At 36.8% G+C, this 14,309-nt stretch overlaps 1 long non-coding RNA gene across 1 annotated transcript in view; it reads right to left on the reverse strand.

Moving 5' to 3' along the window:
- Window positions 1-819: 819 nt before the first annotated feature.
- LOC118243946 (uncharacterized) overlaps window positions 820-14,309 on the reverse strand; it is a 32,733-nt gene continuing 19,243 nt past the window's right edge. The window contains exon 3 of the long non-coding RNA XR_004777393.2: window positions 820-1,106. This is a non-coding gene — a long non-coding RNA (uncharacterized LOC118243946). The remainder of the gene's footprint in view (window positions 1,107-14,309) is intronic.

A 14,309-nucleotide genomic window follows, 5' to 3' on the forward strand; every position in this document is an offset into this window, starting at 1 on the left:
TTCTAGTTTAAAGATATCTACTATTTCTCAAACTACTTAATATATGTCCACATTTGATTATTTAGTACCTGTGACAAGCTATTAATTAAGTGGTATGTGCCTCAAAGTAATCTGTTGACTGCTGGCTTTTCACTGTTGGTTTTATCTTTCCTTCCCAAATAATTGATTTTAAACTCCAAAATGATACTGTATAATAAACAACCCATGTTCCTGTAACTTGCATACTATTTGACTCAAATATTTGTAGAGTTTAAATGTATGTTTATGCACTGTAAACACACACACGCAAAAAAAAAAAAAAGAATTTTTGTATTCAAGTAAAAATAAACATTGTGGCTAGAGTGCTGAAGACAGCACTAAGCATGACTTCCAATCATTTCTATTCTGAATTCATGTTCCCATTCTAAATCCTTTTTTTTTTTTTTCTGCTGTCTTAAAATTCCCAAGATTTGTTTCTGTTCACACATAAACTGTATTAGAAATCCTGTAAAGAAATGTTTTAATGGTTTTCCTGTCAAGGGCAGGAATATAAATTCGCTATGAAAATCACTTTGGTAACTAATTCTTTCACTATATAGGCACTCTCCAAGTTGATGGCAAAAACATGGAGAAAAAAATGTCACTGTGATAATGTGCTATTGGACTAAAATTGCTTCTCAGTTTGCCTGGACTGGGAGACTTGTTGTTCTGGGCAAGGTCTACAGAAAAGGCATTTTGCCCCCTACACATTTTGGAAACATGCTTTGAACTAAAATTACCAGAGCTGAATATTCAAAAGCATCAGCGACCATAACAGTTTACAAAATTTGCACAGCTTATGTAGGCTCTGTACTACGTATATTTCTTTTATTTCATTTACATATTTTGTATGTTGTACATTACAAGAGAATAATTTTCAGACTTCAGGCAGTGGGTTTTCTAAAGGTTAGTAGATGTCATAACTCAAACATGTCTTTAGTGATACAAGCAGGCTTAATTCTAAGTCTGGCAGTGTAAGGGAGAATGATGTTGAAGTCATGGAGGATAAAAAGAAATAAAGCAAATGGTGTTTCCTCTTAAAAACTTCTTGTTATAGTCTTTCTTTCAATCTTCAACTCCTTTTGATCCTGAAATTGTAAACACATGAAATAAAAACAAACAAACAAACAAAACCCCCCAATGGTTTTACTCAGATAAACCTCAAAAGAAAATGTTTGACTCATTTCTTCCTTTATTCAAAACCATTTTTGAATAGCCCAACTCTGATGCTAACTAAAACAGCAAAATACGTGTTTGTATAGACAAAAAACAGTTATTAACAATATGTATGCCATCTGTCTTTATATTCTTGTCCTTCTCTCCTGAATACTGTAATATTATTTCAATGTAAAACACACAAAAAATGTTAAGTTTTGTAATGGTACTTATTAAACATTCAGTACAGAAAATAAACACTGAATATGCGATCATGGGTGAAAGTGCATCCCAGTGCTCCTAATTCTAACATAAACAGGACCACATATGTATTGCATATTACCCATCTCTTACTGGCTTCATTATCCAAAGAAAACAGTGCAGTTAATCTATTTTACTCAAATTGTACCACATTAGAACTAGTCTGGGCTTGTTCCTCTTACTTTTTTTTTTTCTTTTTTTTTAAGGGAGGAATGTTGATACCTATGTTATCAACTTTACTCTTTTGTCATTTGTGAATGCATAGAAGAACACAAGCCAAACTGTAACTTAGCAATATTTAGGGTTCTTATAGGTGTATGTTTTGCCAGCCACTCGATTCTTTTTAGAAAATTGAGATATTTTATAAAAATTAAATATAAATAATTTCTTCCCTAGGTCAGAATTTCTGTGAGAGTTCAGAGGCAATAAAAGGTGGGAAAGGGGAAGGGGGTGGGGGGTGGTACACATTATGAAGGTGTCTGTCCTCCCAAACAACGGCTATGCATATTCAGGCCCTACTTCCCAGGACATGGCTGAACACCGCTAGCTGATGGGAAGTAGAGAGTAATTTCTTTTCTCTCTTTCTGTGCTTTCATGCAGCCTTTGCTCATTTGCTTGTTTTTCTTCCCTCTTCCTTTTCCCTTTAATTAAATTATCCTTTTCTCAACCCTTGAGTTGCTTTTTTTGTTTTTTATTTCCAGCATACTTTCTTCTCTCCCTCTTCTTCTAAGGAGAAAGAGTGAAAGAGCAGTTGTGGTAGAGTTCAGCTGCCCAGAAAGGTAAAACCACCACAAAAGGTCACCATTACTTTAATCTTTTCTACTTTTTTTTCCATGTGGATATTTTTTGTTTCTATCCAGGGGAAGAACATAGATAGTGGGGGATAAAAAGAGAAGAAGGTAAAGTGACAAAAGGGAATGGGGGTGAGTGTAGATCTACCAATTCACTAACACTGCTGATTTTAGTGTACTTGTTTTTGTGTGCACTGTGGTAGAAACATTGTGCTAACAGAGTATTAATGTCAACTAGAATATGAGAAAAAAAATATTTTTTGGTCACATTAACCAACCTCTAGTCAGTTAACTGGAACCTCTCTGGTTACCCAGGACTGCTGCTAAATTATTAAAAATATAAGAAATACAGAAATATCCTTTCCATTTACATATCGCAGAACTTGCTTGAGCCTGTTATGATGAGAAATAAAAATACAGTCTGTCTAGCTTACTTTATAATCTTTAACAAGTTCAAAGAACAATATTTTAAAGTGGGGAACACTGAAGTACAAGTGAATTTCTCTTTATTTGCAGGTATCAGTATTTGACTGTAAAGCTAATCAACAAGGAGCACAGCAGTTAACAGCAAAAAATATCAGCAGATTTTCATTTTACTTTAAAATGATTTTATAGTTCATAAATCCATGCAAAGCAAATTACAGTGGTAATAAAACATCTAAGATTACCTGGGATTGTGCTAATCTGCAAACGACCTAATTTTCCAAAGAGTTTGGCGCTAGACATAGTCACTAGAACGTCAGGAAATCTAAGCTGTAGATATAACATGTGTCTACATGTAAATTTATTCATTTTGAGCTTTCAAACATCCTCATATTTTATGGTGTACAGAACTTTTTTTTTTTTTTAACATTTTTTTTAATATGGGGGTAATTATCCAAACGTTGATTTAAGCCTATGTCCCAGATCACATTTTGGTTAAGCAAAAAGGATTTTGACTAAATAATCTACCTAAGTTTGAAAAAAGAGGCTTGTCTTTTCTAGAATCATATATACTACAGCTTAGTAGTCATTCTGAATTATTGCTATACAAACATAAAGCAGTTGAAATCCTTCATTCGGTGGTTGATCATAATCAACTAAATTCACAAACAAATACGATATTTTGCATGGTAAGATGAATACAGTTTTCCTTGTTTTAAGATATTACTACGACACAACCACAATCCAATGACATTTCTTTTAATAGCCCAAGTGGTTTATAATTTGACAGAGAGATGCTAAAATGGAGATAAGTTCTTTATTGCTTTGTCCATAGCTCATTAAGTTGCTTCCTGTTCATAATTAGGAGTCTATTTTCTTGTAGCTTTCAGAAGTTTCTGTCTATTCAGATCCATACATTATTTGGGTTGTCTTACACCCTCAGTTATAGAATGCAGCGTTATGTTTCAGTCAGTGTCTTGAAAACTTCATCTGTTTGACCTTCTCTCGTTCTTATAGATATATATGATTATTTTCCCATTTTAAAGCTTAAAAGCAATGTGATTATATTGTTTTGTCTGTCAAAATGTATGTTTATTCAATGCTTGAGAAGAACTTCCTTGTGCTGAGTGATATTATCTCCAGCTATTGTGACAGCAACATCAGTTCTGTAGGACAAAGACACACACTAGTTTGTCACTTGTCTTAGTTCTGGTATCCCTCGGGAGTATTTTGGATCATATTGACATTTATTTCAGGAGCTCATTCTGATCGTCTTTAACAGGGTCATATGTAACTCAGTTACTCAACCATCTCAGTCTTACTTCAATTGTATTCTCTTGCAGCTAAAGTTATCTGTTTGGTTAAATGTTTTGCCCCCCCCACCCCCCTTTTTTTTAAATAATTTGTCTTCTTTGTTCTCTTGTATCATGCTGAATACATTTTGAAAGTATAAATGTATATGAATACAATGAATCAAATACATGAATACATTTTCTGACAAAATTGAGCTGTTTTCTATTCTCCTATATTTTTCCCTAATTATACTCTTATACTAAACAAATAGGTAATGTACAAATAATGGATGGAAACCAGCTACATAAACCCCCTGTGCTGAAAGATATAGTACAGTAAGGGTCTTTATTATGATATGGTAATTGGATTCTAACATTCAAAATACATGCTAGACATTGAAAGAATGTTATTTAACACTGAATAATTGCAATTTCCATTTCTTTCTGTACGGTCATTTGAGAACAGATAGTATTGCTCGTAAATTTCACTTTTTTTAGCATTGGTCTGTGGGGACTGTTGCATGAAAAAGAATAAGCGAATGAGTGAATTGTAAAAACACATGATGATGTTCAAAGCTTGTTCAAAAAACGTGAAAGTGAAAAGAAGGATACCAGTTGCTTTATCATTATGCCATTAACAAGAAAATCCTGCAAAGTGGAAAAAGTTTGGAAAAAATCTTTCTCAACAGCGTTCCAGGAGAACTCCTTGCAAAGGAAATATAATCAGAGGAATTAATATGTTATATGGTTCAGAAAGGAATACTTGCCTGTTCCAGGCCTGTTGCATTTTTTCCTTTTTTATTTCTCACCCTAAGTCCATATTTATAATGTTTCTGACATCTGCCATAATTTTTTATCTTTTGCTGAGTGGACTAGTGTGTGTCTACTATCTAGGAGTCCTCAGCAATTCAAAACAGGATGCACATCAAGAATGAAAGGAAAGAAGTGCTATCTGCAGCTGGAGTTACATAGGTGTTGTAAATATTATCTGTTGCATTAGGTGAAAAGCAGATATTGAAACTGGCATACAGAATCCTCTCCAGAAGTTCAGCTTCAATGTTCTGGAACAAATTTATTTTTGCCAAACTATTTATGAAGTAGGAACTAACTCACATTTGTCATCAAAGCTAGGTGTTAACTCTATACTCCTTTACCTCTCTGTAAGCTCAACCAAGAATTAAATGGCTTGTAGCAATACCAGTCCTCCAGAAGTAGTACATCAGAAAAAAGGAAACAAAAAAAAAAAGAAAATATCAGATATAATAATGATTTCAGATATTGTTTACAAAATAATAACCTCCCATAAAACTTCCAATGGAGGAGCCGAGTATTTGCAGCAAGTCTCTTTAGCTACACAAATTTTTAGATTACATGTTTTTTTACCTTATCTGATCAACTGTAAGTTGCATTCCTAAAGAATATTTTCACTGCATTCACTTGAGGAAGTGCTAGAGCATTTTCAAGGGCTGAAGCTACATGTTTCATTTCCGCAGCATTCTGTTTTACGGAACAGAAATTATACAAAGCTATATCAGACTGTAAAATAGTTCCTTGATTGAAGGGAGTACAAAGATTTGACAAATAAATATATTTACTGTTACTTTCCTCTTGTTCTTTCTTTTGATCTTTTTTACCTCAGAAGTTATCAGCTTTTGAAAATATCAAAAGCCTTATACCATATCATCTTCTGATATATATGGCCATGTATATTCTGATTATATAAGGCTATATAGTCCATTGCAGCACATTAAATGTACTACAAACTGCAAAGTGACTTTGAAAATATAACTTTATCTACTTCACTCACTCTGTATACCAATGTATTTAGAAGTCATAAGTTACACAAACACAATTTTTAAAAAGCTATTTATAAATAACAGTCCAGAACCATTTTTTAGCTGTAATCTAAACCAGTAGCAAAAGTGGCAACTAAATTCTTCAACAAATAAGAGAAGGAATTTTGATCAATATTGGTAAAACATTAGTCTAGGTGTATTAAGAATTGCCACTTTTGAACTTCTCTGCTATTAACTTTAAGCAAGAAAACAAAACTCATTATAAAACTTCTGAAATGCAGGTCTTGAACCTAGGATCCAAAATATAGACCTTAGTACCTAGTTATACACAAATAGAAAGAATTGAGAAATGGTAAATGCAAAATAGATGGTATTCTTTGTGATTCTTCTCAGAAGAATCCACCCTAGCCTTTTTATTGTAAGTGCAATATTACCACTAGACTAATGAAGTCTAGAAGCTTAGACTAGTCTAAGACTAGTCTTAGAGACAGCTGGTCTCAGAAGAGTCTAAAGAGATGATGAGAAGAACTTATGACAAAACATTACTTGATTATACCAATTTATTTATGTCTCATTGTCTCACCATCTATGAGAAGTTTTCATGAAATATTGGTTGAAGTAGTTACGAAGTTTTGAAATAATTTTAAAGAGCTTAATCTCTCGCTTCAGCATCAATTATGTTTTAAGTTTTTAAGTTTTTAAGTTCTATTTTAATGTTTTAAGTTTATGGTTTTAATTTATAAAATAAATTAACAAGTATATAAAATTTTAAGATTATAGAAAAATAAAAGTTACCTTTGCTGAAATTCCCAAACTAAAATGTTTCATTTTATGCTACGCAATATTTTTCCTCCAGAAGGAGACCTGTTGATTAACATTTTAAAAATCGTAACTTCTTCTTCCTGCCTAGCTAGGGAAATTTTCTTGAAAGTATACTATATCATTATTATCCTAAAATGAGATGTAACTATCTACACAGCTCCAAATTTTTGCATGAACATACACTTAAACTAGTATGGTGGTTTTTACCCAGCTGGGCAGCTGAGCTCCACCACAACCATTCTGAATCCCCCTCCTCAAAGGGAAAGGGTGAGAAAATGGGATGGAAAGGGCTCAAGGGTTGAGATAAGGACAGGGAGATCACTCAACAATTATCGTCATGGGCAAAACAGATTCAACATAGGGAGATTAATGAAATGTATTACCTATTACTAACAAGCTAGAGCAGTGAGAAACAAAACCAACATGGGTCCCCCACAGGCAGCAGCTCCCTCCAGATCACCTGCTCCTGTGTGGGCTCCCCTGCACAGACTGCAGGTCTGGCTTAGAGTCTCCTTCTGCAGGGGCTCTCCATGGGCCGCAGCCTCCTCCAGGCTACATCCACCTGCTCCACCGGGGGCTCCTCCACAGGCTGCAGCATGGAGATCTGCTCCATGAGGGACCCATGGGCTACAGGGGGACAGCCTGCTCCACAGGGGCCTCTCCACAGGCCGCAGGGGAACTGCTACTGCGTGCCTGGAGCACCTCCTGCCCTCCTGCTGCACTGATGTATCAGTACAGGCTGGGGGACGACCTGCTGGAGAGGAGCTCTGAGAAGGACCTGGGGGTCCTGGTGGACAACAGGTTGACCATGAGCCAGCAGTGTGCCCTGGTGGCCAAGAAGGCCAATGGGATCCTGGCGTGCATAAAAAGGAGCATGGCCAGCACGTCAAGGGAGGTGATCCTCCCCCTCTACTCTGCCCTGGTCAGGCCTCACCTGGAGTACTGTGTCCAGTTCTGGGCTCCCCGGTACCAAAAAGACAGGGATCTCCTGGAAAGAGTCCAGCGGAGGGCCACAAAGATGATACGGGGCCTGGAGCATCTTCCCTATGAGGAAAGGCTGAGAGACCTGGGTCTGTTCAGCCTTGAGAAGGGAAGACTGAGAGGGGATCTCATCAATGTGTATAAATACCTGAGGTGTGGGGGACAGAGGGATTTGGCCAACCTCTTTTCAGTGGTTTGTGGGGATAGGACAAGGGGTAATGGCCACAAGATAGAGCACAGGAAGTTCCGCACCAACATGTGAAAGAACTTCTTCACAGTGAGGGTATCGGAGCACTGGAGCAGGCTGCCCAGGGAGGTTGTGGAGTCTCCTAGTCTCCTCCTCTGGAGATATTCAAGGGCCGTCTGGACGCCTACCTGGGCAGCCTGCTCTAGGGAACCTGCTTTGGCAGGGGGATTGGACCCGATGATCTTTCGAGGTCCCTTCCAACCCTTTCAGTTCTGTGATTCTGTGATTCTGTGATTCTGTGATGCTGTGACCTGGGGGGCTGCAGGGCTGGTTCTCACTTCTCACTCTCTGGATGCTCTTGGGCAGCAGTTTTTTTTTTTTTTTCCCCTTTCTTAAACATGCTTTCACAGAGGCACAAACGGCATCACTTATTAGCTCGGTTCTGGGCATTGGCGGTTCCCTTTTGGAGATGGCTGGAACTGGCCTTTATCTAACATGGTGCAGCTCCTGGATTCTTCTCACAGAAGCCACCCCTGCAGCCCCCCACTACCAAAACCTTGACACATAAACCAACTACAACTAAAAAGCGTTTAGATTAGGAACGCTAAAAACATTAGCCAATTAAAAAAATATTTACTTTCTCCTTACTTGCCTATTTGGGCCCAATAACAGCCTTGGTTTTATATTAATGTTAAGAAACAAATAGCTTTGGTTCATTTGGTTCAGAATAATTTGGTGAAAAATATACTGTTGTGTGCTGCTTTTGTGGTCAATTTGAAAGTCTCCTTCTTAATCTGTTTCAACCTGTAGCTGAAGTCTTAATCTGTTGCCTCAGTCTGTTTGTATTCTGGTTTCAGAGTGCAATATTGATTGCAAATATATTCCTCAACTAAGAACATCATATATATTGACAAGGATTTGGTAGCATTTTATTATTATTATTATTATTTATTTATATAGGACACTAAGCAGATGTTGTTTATTGAGAAAAAAAATTACTGTGCTGAATCATGAAGACATTGGAAACAACAATTTTCGGACAGCAAAAAGGAAAAAAGAAAAAAAGGAAGGTGGCTCAGGTATGTCCTTGAGCTTCACAGTAAATTAACTTTTAAGGTATTTGTAGATTTGAGAGGGAATCCTCACCTCCTTCTTGAAGCAATGACAGTTGTCATCTGTAAATGAGTAAGACTCTTGTCTTCACAAGGAGCCAAATGGAGGAGTCAAAGGGCAACAGGTAAATGATCCATTAGGATAGGTGTTGTCTTAATATAAGAAAGACTTTTTTTTTTTTTTTTTTTTTTACAGTGAGATAAATCAATCATTGGAACAATGTTCCTAGGGACTTGGTACAATTCCCATCACAGGAGGTTTTCAAGATGCTGCGGGACAGGGTGATAGGTAACGTCATCTAGGTTCCCTTTTCCCACGGAAGGTTGGACCTGATGACCTTTTGCGCTCCCCTTCAACCTGGGCTGTTCTATGATTCTATGATGCTATAACTGAATCTATGACTCTATGATTCTATGATTAAGTATTTGTATTTCTCTGCGTTAGTTAGAGTACAAAATGTAGTTCGTTAATTTGAAATTTATGGGTGTATAGTCTCGCAACAGACAATCTCCATGAATTTGTAGTGTCACATGTCTGTAAGAGCATGCTCTTCAGTGTAATCTTGTATATGTTACTGCCACATCAGAGAGGTTTGCAGTTTAAATTAAAAACTCTAATACCTGCATATTCAGGGAATGACAGGATTTGTAGCTACAACAGATAACCTGCTAGATTAAGGTCTGAAATCTGAGAGGCATATGCAGTTCATTATACACAGAACAGCTGAGAAATGATCGCCATCACTGAGAGCAAACACAATAATGCCTTGAAGCTAAGTTAGAAAGATAGCAGTGCTGTTAATAATTAATTCTCTCTGTTGTGTCTGGCATCCTTCCTATGATAGCAAAAAATCCAATAGGATATTGCTATATCCCCAAGCTTGTACAAATCCACCAGGGGTGCACTATGGCTGACATGATGTTGCCCAACGGTACAAAATTAAATCAAGAAGTGCTGTCAGAAACACCCTACCTCGTCTCATAGAAAGCAATCGAATGTGGGAGATAGGAGAGTGTTGAAAACCTCAGACTAATGTTGGAGAAATCTGTCTATTGCAGTAACCCTGCTAGCAGATGTTAAATCATTCCAGATAGCAACACAGTCATGCCTGCCTCTTGAATTTCCATCCTTTTTGTTTGTTTTGATTTTGTTTGTTTTTAATTAAATTAAATTTAGCCCAAGTCTTTTTCAAATGGAGGGTCAGCCTTTAAGACAGTCCTGCGAAGACAATCATATATACAAAAGCAGATAATTTATATCTATTTACATCACCTGGTTCCTTTCAGCTATTATATACAAACTTTTGTGAAGTATCATTGCAATAGAAATACTGCAAAACATGCATGACTCTGCCCTACTGTCCTTGAAGTTAAGTTTTCCATGACCTTTAATGTGTTTAGACCTATAGCATGTATTGTTGCTAAATGCAATTACCCAGATTTTTAGAAATACATTAGAGAAGAAGTCACAAAAATAATCTGTGCTAGCAAAAAAAGATTTATCTTGTGTCCATAGAATATTTATGACAGATCCTGAAGAATTTCTTCTTGTAGTGTATACATCTTTCAATTTTCAGTCAGGTTTAGTTAACATATTTAGTCTATTAGAGGACTCAACACCTTGGACTCAGGTAGGTAGAATTTTTTAGGTTCCTGCCTAAAATTTCATACTTGAACTGAAAAATATCAGAAATGCATCAGAAATGTCAACTAGTCTCCAAGTTTGGTTTAATTTAAAATTGATTATGAATCCTTCTGCCTATCCCTAATCAAGCATAGTTTAGATTTAAGGAATTAGTTTTAACATTAACCAAACTCATCATTCCCCCACATTGATTGCTCTAGACATTAGTGAATCAATTTCTTATTCTCTTTTTTTTCTTAACTATACAACTTTCCCTGTAGTGCACTTAGAATCATAGAATATCCCGAGTTGGAAGGGCCCCATAAGGATCATCAAGTCCAACTCCTGGCACCGCACAGGTCTGCCCAAAAGTTTAGACCATGTGACTAAGTGCACAGTCCAATCTCTTCTTAAATTCAGAAAGGCTTGGTGCAGTGACTACTTCACTGAGGAGCCTGTTCCAGTGTGCAACCACCCTTTTGGCTCTTCCTGATGTCCAGCCTAAACTTCCCCTGCCTCAGCTTAACACCGTTCCTGCAGGTCCTGTCACTGGTGATAACGGAGAATAGGTCACCTGCCTCTCCACTCCCCCTCGCGAGGAGGTTGTAGACTGTGATGAGGTCCCCCCTCAGCCTCCTCTTCTCCAGGCTGAACAGGCCAAGTGACCTCAGGTGCTCCTCATATGTCTTCCCCTCTAGGCCCTTCACCATCTTCGTTGCCCTCCTCTGGACAGTCTCCAACATTTTAATGTCCTTTTTGTACTGTGGTGCCCAGAACTGCACACAGTACTCAAGGTGAGGCTGCACCAGCGCAGAGTAGAGCGGGACAATCACTTCCCTTGACTGACTAGCAATGCCGTGCTTGATGCATCCCAGGATGTGGTTGGCCCTCCTGGCTGCCAGGGCACACTGCTGGCTCATATTCAACTTGCTGTCAAACATTTTACTTCTGTAAAACATAGATGATTAATGCCTAAATACTAATTATTTTTTCTATGCCTGTGATTAATTACCAGTGATTTCTTCTTACTTTCAGGGAAACAAATTTCCACTTTCCCTTTTTTACACCCAAGTTTCACTAGTTGCCTGAAAAGTTCCTAGTCGATACTACCTACATTTAAAAAATAAATAAATAAATAAAAATGAAGTCTTATACTGATATAATGAGTCTGGTTACTCAAACTTGAAAAAAAAATCACTGTACAAAACATAAATAAGTGATAGATGACTTCATAAGTTGCTCTCATGTTATGGAATCTTCTTCACCATAGTAGCTTCAAATGCAATCAGAAAGAATAATCTTGTACAGATCAATTTCAGGTCGAAGATTTTTCACATCTCTGTCTTTGAACAGATACTTCTTTGTGTATTTTATTTAAACTCATAAAAATGTCCTAGTACCAGCTGTTGCACATTTGCTTTCACTATAGTGCTTGGATAAGATATTAGATTCATGAAAAGGGTTTGTAATTGAAAAGTAGTTAAATATAATTTAAGGAAGAAACACTGCATACTGTTCCGGCACTCTGTGTGCATGGCAAGTGCAATCAGTCCTATTCTATACAGTACTATTAGAGCACAGATACCTAGCATATTAAAAAAAAAAAAAAAGTAATATTTTTGTTATGCCTGTTAAATAACTCATGGTTATTTAGGAAGTTTTTCTTACTGTTTATGCAGAAGATACTTGCAACTGACTTCATCATAATTTATTGAACACAGCTTTTTTCTGCACATATTTTTCTTTGGAAAAAAAAAAAAAAAGCTCTTTTGTTACATTTAATCTCACAGTCTTATTGTATTACATGGACAGGAATGTACATTGAAGACTCAAAGATTGCCTAATACAACACAGAGAAAGAATGAAAATGCTGTGCTTATTCACGTAGATGGAAGTTGATGCTTCAGCATGCTATGCTCTAGTTGCCTTTAGTAGTTATTGTTAAATGAAGGAAATCAAGCCACTGAGCTGTGGCTTTCTTCCAAGTTAAGTGAGCACAATAATAATGTAAAAACTGTGTATACTAATTTTTTATTATGTGTACAGAAAACTAACATGTAACATATTTATATTTTAGAAGTTAATATTCACCTTCAATTCCAGTGAAAATTCATGGTTCTTAGTAGCACTCAGTACCACTCAGAATCTTGCAGGATTGTCCCCTGGTTTCTGAAGTGAAAAGCCTAGTTTACAACACTTTTTCTGATACTAAAAAGTCATTTGAATATGGCGTTCTGGCATGAAGTCAGTGGGATTGTGTCTTGGAACTAAGAGACACCTTCTGTTTCCTGTGGCAGTCAATTCAAAATTCTTCAGTTATTTCTTTGTGACTTCCAGAAGACTACACATGCTGTAGTTAACTGTCATCAGTTTCCAAAGTATTGTTGCTACTTTGGTCAACTTTCCAGATTTATCATTCTGCTCAATAAGTAGGGTATCATATGTGTACTTCAACTGCTAAAGGACTGGTAAAACATTCAAAGTGAAGCACTTCAGCATATACAAATGTTTACTGTTTTCCTTTTTTGTTTTAGTTTTTCAGTTTGGTCTTCCCTCACTACATATATTTTTGGTTGTTGCTTGTTTTATTAATGTTAATGTTGTTTTAATTTCACCACAGTTGTATTAGGAAGAACAACACTGATCATTTACAACTACCAATGTAAGAAAAATATTACTCTCATTTAAGTGTTAAGGTCTCTGTCTGTGTCTCTTCTCCTTTTCTGGTTTTTAGAAAGAGAAAATGCTGATCTTGGCTAATCATTAGACCAAAAACAAGCTTTAATATCTTCCACAGCAGAAAGTTACAAAGCCTTAAGATTTCCTCTCCTTGTGTTTTCTGCATGCTCATTTTATATTGAATTGTCAGATATATCATAATCTATCAATGAAGGCTAAGATCAGAATGGGAAGTTCTTTCTCTACCTATTCTTTCTCCACAGTACTCAATACCAGCCAGAAAACTGGTCTTTGACAGTTCAGGGGTCTAGAAAACTTGACAGAGCAATTCAGCTTGGGAAGTACTTCATGACTGCTGGTGTTGTGAAAAGCTTTGCTTACTTTTTCTGGTCATCTCTCTAATGGTCCATTCACACCAGCAATACTTACAGATGTCTGGTATGTGAATCCTTTGAGGAGTTGGAACATCTTTAACAGTGTTATCACTCTTGGCCCACACCATCTCTGTTATTGATATTACATTATTATAAAAACTATATATCTCTTCTCAATTTCACAATCATTTCAATTTCTCTTTGTGGATACCCAATGTGACCTACAAACACAGCAATTGACAGGCATCAAGGGCTTGAGCTAAACTAGTTCCTACAGTTAGTTTTAGGGATTCAGACAGTCAGATTATCCCAGGGAATTTCTTCTGTAGAACTCCTCAGATATTTCTTGGTTGTCTGTGTGCAATGACAAGAAAATTGTTAGTGATATTTTAAGTCTTTTTTTTTAGTGGGCAGTGAGATAATGGCCAGTTTCCTTCAAGCGTTTTCCCACATCCCAATACCAGCACGTCTGAACGCTCCCAAACGCTTCTGAGGTAAAAGACAACATCACTACCTGGTTTCTGAACTAAGGTGATTAATGTCCGGACAAAACCCAAGTGGGGAATACTCAGAAGAGTTGCTATCTGCCTAAGCAAACATATCAATTTGTGTATTCACACAAGTTCAGGAACAGGCAGTGCAATTCAGTCTCACCTTTGGACATACAGGTGCTCAGGCATTTAGGAAGATGCCAACACAAAGGAGATGACCAAATTTCAATCACATAACCTGAAGTCCCCAGCACTAATTTCATTCATAGGCAATCTGTCTCTGCTTCCCTCAATAATTTCATA

Source organism: Cygnus atratus, chromosome 3 (assembly GCF_013377495.2).
Source record: "Cygnus atratus isolate AKBS03 ecotype Queensland, Australia chromosome 3, CAtr_DNAZoo_HiC_assembly, whole genome shotgun sequence".
NCBI lineage: Eukaryota > Metazoa > Chordata > Aves > Anseriformes > Anatidae > Cygnus > Cygnus atratus.